This window comes from Equus przewalskii, chromosome 26 (genome assembly GCF_037783145.1).
Source record: "Equus przewalskii isolate Varuska chromosome 26, EquPr2, whole genome shotgun sequence".
Lineage (NCBI taxonomy): Eukaryota > Metazoa > Chordata > Mammalia > Perissodactyla > Equidae > Equus > Equus przewalskii.
This window is the reverse complement of record NC_091856.1, coordinates 12,583,578-12,597,093: the sequence shown is the minus strand read 5'-3', so window position 1 is coordinate 12,597,093 and position 13,516 is coordinate 12,583,578. Positions and strand designations below refer to the sequence as shown.

Here is a 13,516-nt window from a genome sequence, read left to right as displayed (position 1 = left end):
TCAAAAGTGGCCCCAAGAAGGAAAAAAGGAAGATACCATCTCTAATGTAAAAAAGTCATAGAGCTTATCTTTCTGCCAACATAGGTAGGTGCTCTTTTAAAATATCCACGTGGACAACTACTTTACACTACTGAGCTGGATACAGGTACAATTTAAAAATATTTATTCTCTACGTCTCTCACACATGGTCTCGTCTTTTTTTCCCACCATCTCCTCTATAACTCAGAAGAACAAAAAGAGGGTATTCTAGTTAAACACACTAGTCAAGCTATTACAATAAGTTCTATCCCTCATATCAACTAATAGATTACAATTAATTTTCCATTATGCTCAGATTTCCTTCCAGAACACCAGGATACAATCCTGGCAGAAGCAACTGAAAGAGAGAAACCATGGGGAACATAAGCTATTAACATATTAAGTAATAATCAAGGCCAGTTCCCACCAGTCCAGAGCCAGGAGGTGGTCCCCCTGTGTGCGAATCCTGGCTCTCCCACGTCGTAACTCCACAACTTTGGGTAAACTACTCTACCTCCCCAAACTTCAGTTTTCTCTACCATATGAACAGTCCCTGGTTCATATGAAATGTTAAACAAACGTTACCTCGCATTCATATTAACTATGAGTCACCCCAGGAGGGGAAAGAGCATTCTGCTGAAGGACTATGTGATAGTCCCACTCTGTAGAGGAGTTGGCAGGATTTTCGAATGAAGCAATCATATTTATTCTGCTTATAGACAGTAGGCTTACCCAATATCAGAAAGGACAGTATTGGCAGCAGAAGGGGGAGAAGTGCTTGCAGCTGAACTCTGACCATCAAATGAAAATGGTCTCTTCCAGACAGATCCCCTGCCCAGTGGTCACTATTATTAACAGTCTTCAGAGAAGACAATTTAAGCTAGAAACCATTGAAGAGAAAAGTTTCTGAGTGATACACACTTATTACCGAAATCTTTACATATTCTTTAGCTGGGATCTACTTTGGCCATCTTCGGTCTATAACCCAGCATTCAAATTTCACCGCACATGAAAGACTCCTAGATCAGGTCCAATCTGGGTTGAGTGACTGATGCTCAACTGCTGACTAATTGGTCACAACACAGAGGGATGATGGAATTAAGGATTAGAACGGCTAAACATTCTGGACCACAATGGCCTTCTTTTGGATTTTAAAATGCCAGGATTGGACTGAAAGATCAGCCTGTGATGCCCAGCTCAAGCAATGGCTTCATCCCCGAATGGACACCCGGTAGTTATCATGGTCCACTCCTTTCCCTTCTGAAATCAGCATGCCTTTGTTCTTAGTTTCTTCTCACACCCACTGCGTAGGGAGAGGAGCTCTATGGAGAGCTTTAGAGAGGACTATCACATTTTCTGCCCATTAATAATGCAGCTATTCTCTACTGTGCTCTATTCTCTACTTCATTTTCCAGGAAAATCGCCACCAAGGCCTACTTAACCAGTTCCTTCAAGTTTCCACCTGCCCTTTATTGAAGGGCTGTGTCTGTAACCCTGAAGTCACAGAAATTGTCTTCCAAGCCCAGTTCCATTTTTCACAAGAAGGGCTGACCAAAGAATGTGGGTCTGAGCACTGGTCTTCATATTTCACATGCAATAGGTACCAAATTACAAGGTCTTTTTCCACTTGCTTATTGTTTTCTCAAAAGCAATGCCTTTCTTCTTCCTGGAGACTCTTCCCAATGAACAGACCTCTTCTATTTTGACCTGTCAATCATCCCCCTGCCTCACTTCTCCTTCCTTTCCTTCTCCCATCCCAGCAGTCTCTCCTCCCCAGCAAATTTCTACTACATAATTATGGCAATGCTTCAGCCTACTTTTCTGTTAGCTTAACAACCCTGTCTATTTTCTACTTGTGCTGATGCTCCTGTTTGCTTTTCTGACGGGCTAATCCGTGCATCCTTTCAAGGCCTAACTTCTCCTACCATGAGAGCAGCTGGAGCTCGAATTCACAGGTGCCTTCCAAAACTTTTCATTAGCAATAGAAATGAGCCGGTTTAGAAACCCATTTCTTAATCTGCAGGTGAGTACCGGAACCTTTGTGCAGCAAACATCTCTCAAGGATCCCACATTGTGCCACTGCACAATTATTTTCTGAGTAATAAGGACAATGTTAGAGGCATATTTGTAGTGTCAAAAGGGAGACTGTTCCCTCAGAGGAAATCAGGCTCCTAAACCCCCTGCCTCTGGCATTTCCCAGCTCAAGAAAGAAACACTCAGCTGACATGAGCAAAACTGAAGAATAACGACTTGACCTTCTTAAATCTGAACAGGGAAGAGAAGAATTCCGAAATTTGAAGGCCTTAGCTTGTGTTCTGGTTCAACTGGCCAGACAAGGGCTTAGGGAGCGAGTTTGGCCTTCCCCAGCTGGGCTCTGTGGCAGATAAGCCTCTCCACAAATCCTGGGCTTAATTACTTCTGACACAGTTGTCTCGCCTGGGCCTCCAGCTCCTTTTGTGCTCAAACCAATCTGAATCCAAAGGTAAGTCTTTGCTTACTCATTTTGGACAAACGCTTAATTTCCTATTAAGCGATCCTACAACATTTGAATCAGGATCCATTGGTTCCTAGGAGACCCTTCCCCATCTTTCCTTGCCTGATCTTTGTGAAAAAGTCTACTCGAAAGCCTGGCAAGTAACTTTCTGAATTAAGCAGTCTTTGTCTTCCAGGATTTATTTTTTGGACAAATATGTACCTACCAACCTTCCCTTCACCCCCAAGAGCGGGCTGTGCTCTTTCAATGACGTTGGGGGCAAGATGTGGCCAGGCACAGCAGAAGTATTTTATTAATATCCAGAAGCCACATGCAGTGAACTGAACAAGCAAACACATGAAAGCAAGGAAATCAATACCGAAATACTCATGACCTGGCACACAAAGAAACCCTCTCTCCAAGAATAACTCAAGAAAAAATGTCTCCAGCTAGGAATTAGGCAAGAATGCTTTGAAGACACCAAGTAATTGCTCACCAGAATTAAAAGACAACGCACCTACAGGTGACCGTACTGGTCCCTCTCGGACACCACGCTACCTCTTGTCTTTCTAAGCCCTGAAAAACCCAACTTTGTGTTGGGGCCACCCATCCAAAGACTAAAAATCTTATGTATGCTTCCACTGATAAGCGCACGAGCCCTTAGAAAGTAGATAAATTTTATGATACTATTTCCAAGCAGAAAACGTAAATCTGAAGCGCTTCCAATTGACGCTCTAGTTATCAGTGAGTGCAGCTCTGCAGATACAAAGTTCAAGGGGACAGAAGATTCAAAAGAGCTTCCTTGTAAACTGCACATACAACTAAATTCATAAAAATCCTTTTTCCCTCACTCGGAAACTTCTCCTGCTAGGTCTTTGAAATCCAGGAGACAGTTCAATTTAGGATTATCTTCTCTCCGATGCACCGCCCCCCAAAGTTTTTTTTTTCTTCCTTCAGTACTGGCATGCAAACCATGCTGTTTTAACTTCTTTCCTGTTCTCCCAGTTCTTCTGGAACATTTTATTTTCGACAGTCAACTCATTTGGAGGAGTGCCACACTGAGGTTCAACTGTTTATAGCGTTAACTGTGTTTCTGCCAGAAGTCCACATCCAGCCCTACCTTCTCTAGACAGCCTCCTGGATTTAGAATTTATGCTTTCGTTTGGAAGAAGCTTAGAAAATGTGGAAACTTCCAAACATCACTCTTCTTCTTTACAAAATTACTTTCACTTGTCCAAGAGGAGTCAGAAATGGAAACCCATTTCACCCTTCCTAATGCACTGTCTCATCTCTCTCTCATGGTTAAATGTGGCCTGTGTTGTCAAAGTCATTTTAAGGATAACATGTGTATGTTGGGGAATGGGAGATAGCCAGCCATTGGTCTGCAAGAGAGAACTGGCCTCCAAGAAGTTACATGGAGGGCACATTTTTGGATGAATCCAGAACAACTGGAAAATCACCAGTAATTGTTTTAGACTGGATTTCACTGTCTTGGCCATTCATCGCTATTACAAAATGGCATCTCTGAAAGAAGCCAATTTAAATCTGCACCACGTTGCAAAACAGATCCTCAGAGTCCAATTGTGGGTACTTTTGCAAGTTGTAATAGACCCAGACAAACTTCCAAAGAAGGGCATTTGAAAAGGACTCCCAAGTCCTGGATGACAGAACTCGAGGAGAACAGGACAAGTAAAAGAAAAGCACAGCCACAAACCCAGCAGCCAAAACTTGAGTGAAAGTCACACAAATAAAACTGGCCTCTGGAGCGTATCACTTCTATGAAAGAAATCATGCCCCCCAATATATGTCAAATTCAACTAACAAAAATCAATACTCCTGTCCCGCTAGTGTCTGATCACAGAGTTTCACAGAGAGCTCCCACCCTGCGGAGGAGAACTGGCGGTTCACAAACCGCTACAATCCTAGGCAGTGGGGTAGTCGAAAGGGCACTGGGTTGGGAGTCAGCCGACCTGAGTTCTAGGCCTGGCTTTGTTACAACTGAACTTTCTGACCTTGTTCAAGTCACTTCACGTCTCTGTGCCAGTTTCCTCTTCAGTAAAATGTAGGGGGAGGGGGAGATTTGAAATAGACAATGTCTCTAAGGCATAGAAACAACCAGCTTCTCAATTAGAAGTTCTGATTAGTGAATATTAAGTACTTAATATTCATCATTTATGACGTCCCCGTTAGCCAACTTTTAAATGATGGTTATGTTAATTTCTACTTGGGAAATAGTATTTTTGTCCATCACCCCAAAACCTCAGCTTAATCTTGGTGCTCCCTGGAGTTCTTTCATATTACAATAAATGCATCTTTTCTTTTCTTTTCTTATTTTTTTAAGCAACCTTCCCCAAACTAAGACTTGTGCTATTAAAAGAGCTTAGAACTTCCCATTTCCTTGCTAGGGCTAAAATTAAACTGTCCATTCCTTAGGGCCCAACATAACATCTGCCAGATGTCTTGGCATATCACACAAGAAGAGGAATTTTCTTCTAGCATTATCTGCTCTCCCCTCTGTTTTCTCATGATCGATTAATAGGTCACCAACACCCAGCTAATGTTTCTCTCGAAGCCACCAACTTCATAAGTATGTGAGCCTCACAAGATACTTGCTTGCACACACATACACACACCCACCCACTTACAGAGACTGATTTTCTTCCAGTTCACTGGGTTTTATCAATATACCTTAGAAATATTTTCCCACTTCTTTTGAATTTCCTTCGTTTCCATATACCAATCATCCCATCATATACTCATGTCAGACCCTTTGCAAGCTGAGTTCATTATATACATATTTCCTAACTTGTGAGTGTGGCATTGTGAAATAGCATCTCTGTTCTCCAGTCATCAGCTTGAAACATTCAATGCAGCTTTGTCAATGCTCTGTCTCCTGAGACATGAACTCTAAGTCTGATAAAGGCACATACCACAAAGAAGATAAGTAACGTTACCTTCACTAAGAAATCTCAACACCAGGAAAGAATTCAAGATAGACTAGAACCTATTAAACTCCATCACACAGAAAACAGAAATCTTTCCCAAGGCAACTTTACCATTCTTTTATTTTAGGAAAACTGACCACTATACATATATATATATATATATACATATATATATATATATATATACACACACACACACACACACTTTTTTTTTTTGGTCTAAAAATTGTCTCCAACTCCAAAGAGTGGGGGAAAAAAACAAGTCCTCAGGAAATGCGGTCAATGAATTACATGGACATAAGTCTAATGAGATACTACGGAATGTGAAGACCCAACAAGAATCTTTTTTATGGCAGTGTGCATCATAGCTCACAAATATTTCTCCAGAATGATTTCTCTGTGTGATATATTGGAGCTATGGCAAAAATTTGCATAACGAGCTTCGTCAACTTGATGCTTCAAACACAAAAAGGATCTCTGAGCTTTGACATCAAAAGAGAACGTTCAATTTGACACTTTACTTCTCTCATAGTGGTTTATCCAAAATACTTGTCCTATGTTGAATGTGTATGTCCAGAAAAAGGCAGAAACCATGGCTTTAATATTATGGTGCTTCGCATGATGACCAAGGACATCAGAGATGGACATGTCTCTCAGGTAACCAGTTAGACCATATTTTCAAACTCTAAAATGCCTCTTAAATACCTAATTTCTTCCCTGCAGAAAAGCTCAACTGTAAGACTGTCTATAAAGACACCAAAACATTTGGATGCAAAGTCAAAAACGTGGTGAGTCAAACCACTGGGCTGGCAACCAGTTTGTCCGATTTCTCTCCCCCCACTGAAATAAGTAATTAACCAGTTGTCCTGGGATCAATAACAACAAAAAAGGCATCATGGAAGTTTGCTTCAAGATCAAGGTATAATGTATTTATTTTTATATAAACATATATGGTTAATTAGATGCAAAATTATATGGTAATTACTTTCCCAAACAACTCTTTTTATTCCATTGCATCTGAACTTCTGAGTCTCAACACGTAGCATCCACATACGCATTAGCAAATTTAAATATAACACTGATAACATTCCACTTATGCGCCAAAGTAATGGTATCAAAACATAATATTTAAAAATGAATAATAAAAGGGATGATTCCAAGTAAGATTTTTAAGAGAGCTCTTGGAGAGGCCCAGGTTTTTAATAAAGCAGTAGAGATTTGAAGAGAAGTATTTTTAAATGAGCATACACATCAACTGAAAATCTTGAAAACCATACATCTTCGTCTGCAAAAAACAGGGTTTTACTTCATTGACCAGGGACAATTATCAGCTAAAGAACCATGTGTTTCTCCTCTCCTTTCACACTCCTCAGAGGAACAATAACCCTCAATTAATGACACAACAGTTTGGTTTGAAAAATGTGATGTTGTCATATACAGCATTGTGCTGTATGACACTGCTACCAGCTACTCAATAGAATATAATTACATCTGGAATCTAAAACCATTTCAGTATGCACAAAAATACTGGAGACAGAAGGAACTTTACACACAAAAAATCTGACACATAATGAGAAAACAAAGCAAGAAAAAAGCTGGTATAAGTCGCTCACCAATGTGTTCCTTATTTCTCTTGAAGCTGGTACCTTTCTATATTTTTCCTTAGTTGAAAACAAGGTCCAATCAACCTTCTTACAATGTATTAATTGGTCTGAATCTCCTCCAAGTTTTCATTCCACCGTGGAGCCCTCCTTTCCTATCCTTAATAGTCCATCTACAATTCTTCCAACATCTTCCCTCATCCTCAAGATGGCTACCTTACCTAATGGAAAAGCAACATCTTCATGGTTGGCTTTTCTAAATTCATCAAGCATTTCAGGACTTAGCTCTTTCCTTGGATCAATTACATACAGTCTCGAGAACTAACGTGTGAGGAACTCCAATCAATGCGTGGACTGGGGTAAGACTGGGTCCTTTCTTCAAATCACTCTCACAAAATGTCTTCCTCTAAGACTAACAGATTCCTCCCAATTAAAAAGGTGAAGACACCTGGACATAAGGTTTTCCCAAGTGACATAATATTTTAAAAATTTGGTTCCATACTGACATTGTTAAGAAGACATCTGATATCTCTGAAGACTCACAGTACTTGAGAACACAGAAAAAAACAGCAGACTGGAAGGGAAGGGGGAAACAAAGGAAACAACAGAAGGCCTAATACACAAATGGAACAACCTGAAGAGAAACATAGACTCTGGAGAAACTGGTGTTAGCCAGTCTTAGAGTTCCTCTGAGATCTTACAGGATTTGTTGTTGGGTTTTTTCTTTTCCTTTTTTTTTTTTTTTTTTTTTTTGCAGAAACCAACCCATACCAGACAATAAAGTCTGACAATACATCAAAACATGATGATAACCAAGCCCCAGAACTCCAAAATCTCAGCTTAGGGCCACCAGCATCTTCACAATGAGGAAATAACATTTCCTGGTGAGTTTCAGGAGCCCTGGAGCAGCTTAAAGTTCTGTGAAGACCTCAGTGGAAAATGTTTTAAGGTTTTGCCTTGCCTTTCCTGAAGGAGGTCAAAACCCTTCAGGTCCACTCAAAAAGAGAAAAAAAATTCCCAAAGTTGACTTTAAAATGGAAACAAACGCCTCAATAACTTGTGAAAGCACTCCTTTGATGGGAGAAAAATCTCAGCAGCCTTTCAAAGCCCCTCATTTCCTTGCATAATGAATAGACAGTGAGGAACCACCACCACATTCCCCCCTGGAAAGGGAGAAGGAGTGAGCAGGCAAGCCTCCTCCAGCCATCACCAACTGAGCTTCAAAATGGAGACATCCATAATTTTATAAACACTTCTCATCTCAGCTTTGTCTCCTGGAAACCCCGCTCTCCTCCATTTTCTGGTGGAGTTACAACATGACACGGCTTACCTGACTCACTTCTCAGCTCTCAACCAAACTAGGTAGACACTTCCTCCAAAAAACCTCCAAGCCACCTCCAGAAACGAAACCAGAGCAAACCAAACAGCCAACACAGACACTCAGACACAGCCCCGGGAGCCCTGGGAGAAAGCCCCAACTGGTTGGTCTTTTCCCATCCCAGGCGCGTGCTTAAAAATGAAACTTTTTTTTTTTTTTTGGTAGGGGAGGAATATAAAAGGAACTCCAGGCAGCCTCCCTCCCTCTCTGTAGGTTAGAAGCTACAATGAAAAGAAAATGAGGGTTCCTTCAGGAATGGTGAAAAGCCTGGAGAATGAACGTGAGAAGGAGCTTTGTGTTTTGGAGTCTGGACTGGAACCAAGGCAGACAGCTTGCAAATGGAGGACAGGGAGATAAAGAAAGGGAAAGAGAGGGGCTGCTCCAATGGGGGGCGGCTGCGGCTTCCCCTCGTGCCTGGAAGGAGGGCAGACCCCTGGGAACTGCACCAGGAGTGAGGCGACCCCCAGGCCCCTGCCTTCTTTTCTCCCCTCCTTAGAGGAGAGCCAAGCGTGTGTAATGGCTTCTCCTCTCCAGAAACCGTTGTCCTCCTCCACCAGACGCTTCTGAACCCCCCAGCCTGGAGACAGCTCCTCAGCTGCTCCTGAACCTGCCACCCCCACCCGGGCCGTGCCCCTCGCTCCTCGCCTCCCTCAGCAGCAGCAGCAGCAGCAGCAGCCACCCCCCAACACATCCCGACCCCGCATCCCAACTTCGGGGAGAGAGAGAGAGAGAGAGAGAGAGAGCCAAATACCTGAGGAAGAGGGGGGTGCCAGTCCGCAAGGCTTTGCCATCGGGCGGGGGACAGGCAGACAGAGGGGGGGAAAGGAAGGAGAGGGACAGAGAAAGAAAGAGGTCAACCCGCTCAGGTCGGGGCGGCTCGGAGCGCTCCCTCCTCTGCCCCTCGCTCGCTCCCTCTGGCTCTCGGCTCAGGTCTCCTCGCCTCCCGCCCTCCGCCCCCTGTCTGTCCCTACTCCTGTCCCCACACTCGGAGCATCCATCCTAAGCCTCCAGCTCTCTTCTCACTCATCTTTCATTTTCTCTTCTCTCCACAGAACTACACGAAATTAATTAAGCCACAGCGCTCCGCTCCCCCCAGCAGAAGGAGCAGCCAGCAGGAAAAGCACAGCCACCTCCACTGCCACCACCACCACCTTCTCCTTCTCCTCCTCCCCCTCTTCCTCCTCTTCCTCCTCCTCCTCTTCCTCCCTCGCTTCTCCTCCTCCTCTTCCTCCTCCCCCTCCTGTTCTCCCTCCTCCCCCTCCTCCTCCTCTTCTCTCTTGCTTCTTCTCCTCTTCCAACAGCCAGTCCATGCAGGGGACTTCCTCTCCTCCCCGCTCCGCCAACCCTCCTTGGCCGAATGAATGAGCGCGTTTGTGCCTCCACCACCCCGCGCTCTCCTCCCCGGAGCACTCAGACCACCCCGAGGTGGTGGTTAATTGCAGTAACTTACAGAAGAAGCGTCCCGGCGCCGGGAGGTGTTTCGGGTTCTCCAGCCCCACCGCCTCCTTATCCTCTTTCTCTTTCTCCTCTTCCTGCTCGGGTTATTGTTGTGGAAGTTGTTTGGGAGTCTCATGTGCTTCTGCCGGGTCTCAGCAATGGAGGATCGCCATCTTCCCTGCCTTCCTCGGCTCCTCAGACTCGCTGCAGCTGCAGATGACCTGAGATATCCGTCTCTCTCCCTCTCTCTCCCTCCCTCCCTCTCCCTCTCACTCTCTCTCTCTCCCTCTCTCTCTCCTCTTCTCTCTCCTCTCCTCCCTCTCCCTCGCGCGCTCTCTCTCTCTCCCTCCCTCTGTGTCTCTCTCTGAATAATGAGCAACCAGAGGGAGAGAAAGCAAGACAGAAAGAGAGAAGGAAGACAATCTTCTCCTGCCACACAAAACGCCAGAGCACCAGGGGGTGCGCGAAGCCTTTCTAATAACAACAACAACGTGCAGGAGAGAGGAAGAAAAAAGAAAGAAAGAAAGAAATGAGGAGAGGGCTGGGGGGCTAAAGGGGGAAGAATTATCCAAGAGCTGGAGAAGAGCAGAAGGAGAAGCTGGAGGAGATGCTGAGGCTGCGGCTGCTGTCCCCCCTCCCCCCCGCCGAACCCCAGAAGGAGGCAAGGTGGTTGCAAAGTTAAGGCTGGGACATTGTCTTTGTCACTCAGAGCAACACAGAGCCAGGCCAGTGAGATGCAAGAGGAGGAGGTGGCAGCGGCGGAGGAGGAGGTGGTGGTGGTGGAGGAGGAGGAGGAAGAGGAGGAGAAGGAGGCAAAGGAGGAGGAGAAGGGGAAGAGGGAGATGAGATGAATAAAGACCTGCGGAGAAGGCGGTACGAGGAGCGCGGCGGCCGGGCTGAGGCGTGCGCGCTCGCGTCCCGGAGGCGCCCGGCCGCCCTGGCCGGTAGAGGAAGCCCCCCGTGAGGACCCTGCCCCGCCGCTCATAGCGCTCCCACCATCAGCCCTGCCCGAGGCGCCGAGCCCCGGCCCCAGAGAGTCCCTCACACGCATCCATCTAGAGGCCAATCTTTGCAAAGAACATACATGGGGAACTAGAGGTTGCAAGTCTAAACCCAGATCAACCACGTGGGGCTTTTTAATCCCTTTCCAGCTTGCGGTGTGAGTATCTCCAGTGAAAAGCTCAAATTGTCCATTACTGGCACGTATTTTGAAGTCTTCTCCCCCGAAATAAAGGGTCATTGTGCATTTTATTTCTTTTCTGATATGGCAAGGGGGGATGGGGGAGGTTAAGAACCCGTCATTCCGAGCCTCGGAACCACCACTTTCTTTTCCTAACTTGTGAAATGTTTTGACGGCGCACCAAAAGAAAAAAAAAAAGACTACTTAAATAACTTTACACCCTCCGGCCCCGCGTTGTTTGCACTTTCTGGCTGATCATCTAAAGGCTCGGAAAGTAACAATCAGCGCTCCTAATGATAAGGTGTCATGGTGTTGAAGACAAGAGAGCCAAGATGAAGCTTTCACACCTTGAATTTTTATTTAGTGTAATTTTCCCCAAATCGTTCTGAACTTTTTTTTTTTTTTTTTTGCAAAAGAGTAGGTTTTACCCTTCTCTCTTACCAGGTCTAATGTCTCCTAAGGCGTAAATCTGATGGGGGGGAGGGGGGGCGGGTTTGCCTACAGTATAAAAAAATCAATACAGCAAGTCAGGAGCAATTCAAGTTCAAGGGCATGGGCAGGGTGTACCATTTCTATTTCTCGCATCCTCGAGTTGGACATCAACAGCCTCGGGAGAGAGAAACACGCAGCGCGCGGGGCAGAGACCTTAATTAAAGTTTCTTTTGTCCGCGTCTGAATTGGGGGATGTTGCTGGATTCCTTTGCATGGGGAGCGCGCATCCGGTGAGAAGGCGCGGTGTCGAGGGTCCAGGGCAAGATTGTCCTCTCTAATACTCACTCCCCACCCCCGCAAAGAACCATCCGGGAAGATACACCCATAAACCTATACAATAAAAGGGGAGGAGGAGACGCGCGCGGAGTTGGTTCCCATCGGATAGCGGGGTTTCATAAACAGATCTGAATCCTCGTTTTCCAAGATTTTCCCCATCGTTTATTCCGGGGCAGAATCTCTCACCCAGAGGCACGATTTCACCCCCTTCTAGTCAACACTTCCTGCCCTTTTCTCCTCCCACTCGCACTAAAAAGCTTGGGAGCCCTAAAAGGGTGTTGATGGCGGGGGTGATAAATAAATAAATAAATGACACTCTACGCGTGCGGTGGAGAAGAAAGGAGGGGGAGGGAGAGGAAAGGCGAGGAGAGAGAAGAGAAAAAGTAGGGAGAGGAGAACAAGGAGGAGAAAGCTCAGAGGCGAAAGGGAAACGGGAGCCAAAGAAAGAAGAGAAAGAAGAAAGGAGAGAGGAGGACGGTAAGGCTGGTCAGGACTGAAATGACCCTGGCTTTGTGCAGAACTGGGAGGACTCCCCTTTCCAGGTGCCTGGAGGGACCTGGGGAAGTCCTTCTGCCCCGAGCTCCTCCCCCCGGGACCCCAGGGGTGTCTGAAGCGCTGGCCGTCGCTCCCCCATAAATTCCTCGTGGCAACGGGAGGAAGCGCGCCAGGTCTCCGCCGTCCCTTCAGTGCCCCGGCTGATAATTTACCTCTTTGTCTTTAATAAAAAGCTGACTTTTTCTGTCAAGCTCTGCACCGGGAAAATAACAATCGTATTTCAAGATTGAAAGCTCCTATTACTGCTGGGTTTTGGAGGCTGTGATAAAATCTTCATCGACGTGAAGGTACCTTCTGGGTTGGCTGGGGTCGGAAGTCCTAAGATGGGGGCCGCCCTTCCCTGGGGGCAGGGGCGCAGGGAAGCAGGCGGTGGGGCGGGAGGAAGAAGCGACGGGGTCAGAGGAAACCCAAGGCTCCTGGGGCACCAAAGGGCTTCCCGCAGTGGGGAAATGAGCCCTGGGGAGGAGCCTTTCGCGAGAACGTGAGCGCGCCCCAACACGCCTCAGACCTCATAAACCCACTTGGCAAAGACCGGGGAAGCGGCTGGCAGACCGACTGCGGTGAACTCCAGAAATTAACCTGCGCTGCAATTAAACGGGCTGCCGCCCTTTCACACTCACCTCGAGCGACCGAGCTAGAGAGCTCCCGAACCGGCTGCGGGGGACCTGGCTCCTCCCTCCCGTCCCAGGAGAAGAGGACAAAAAGGGGAGATGGACTTGGAGATGGCCCCGCCCTTCAAACGCTCCAATCCTTGGAAACTAAACCTCCTCTCCAAGCCTCCACATCTAGAAGGGACAAAGGCAGCGAGGAGATCCAGAGACCGATGGGGAGATAGGTGGCTTTCGGGCTTCTCATGCGGGTGCACTGGGGGAAAGGTACAATGGCTAAGTTTCCATCCCAAATATGGGATACTCTTTCGAAGACCATCTTCTGGTTTAGAAGCTTATTGACTTCTCAAAGCCGTGAAGCGAATTACTGCAAAACTGCTGCACAGCCGTGCTTTTTGAATGTGGGAAGGCTAAAATTTCAATTAATGATGCCTTACACAATCTTTTCGACTTTTTGGAGTCCCAAGTGCCTTAACTATGCAGCTAAAGGAATTGGAAGAACTTACACATGGTGGGGGAGTGGGCTTTTTGTTCGCTTGTTTTTATTGGGGGC

General features: G+C 46.1%; 1 protein-coding gene across 14 annotated transcripts in view; it reads right to left on the bottom strand.

Annotated features, from left to right (window-relative positions):
• The window catches only part of ZNF462 (zinc finger protein 462), a 137,845-nt gene extending 124,804 nt beyond the window's left edge, over positions 1-13,041 (bottom strand). For 8 of the 14 annotated variants that reach the window (XR_011533486.1, XR_011533488.1, XR_011533489.1 and 5 more), the window contains exon 1: positions 9,866-10,934. The gene's annotated coding sequence lies outside the window, so the exon portion shown is untranslated. Of the gene's footprint in view, positions 1-7,049; positions 7,686-8,367; positions 8,491-9,166; positions 9,339-9,865; positions 10,935-12,975 lie in introns of those variants that run through there. The other 6 variants (XM_070596044.1, XM_070596047.1, XM_070596049.1 and 3 more) reach the window with 4 other exon arrangements.
• Between the last annotated feature and the right edge of the window lie 475 nt (positions 13,042-13,516).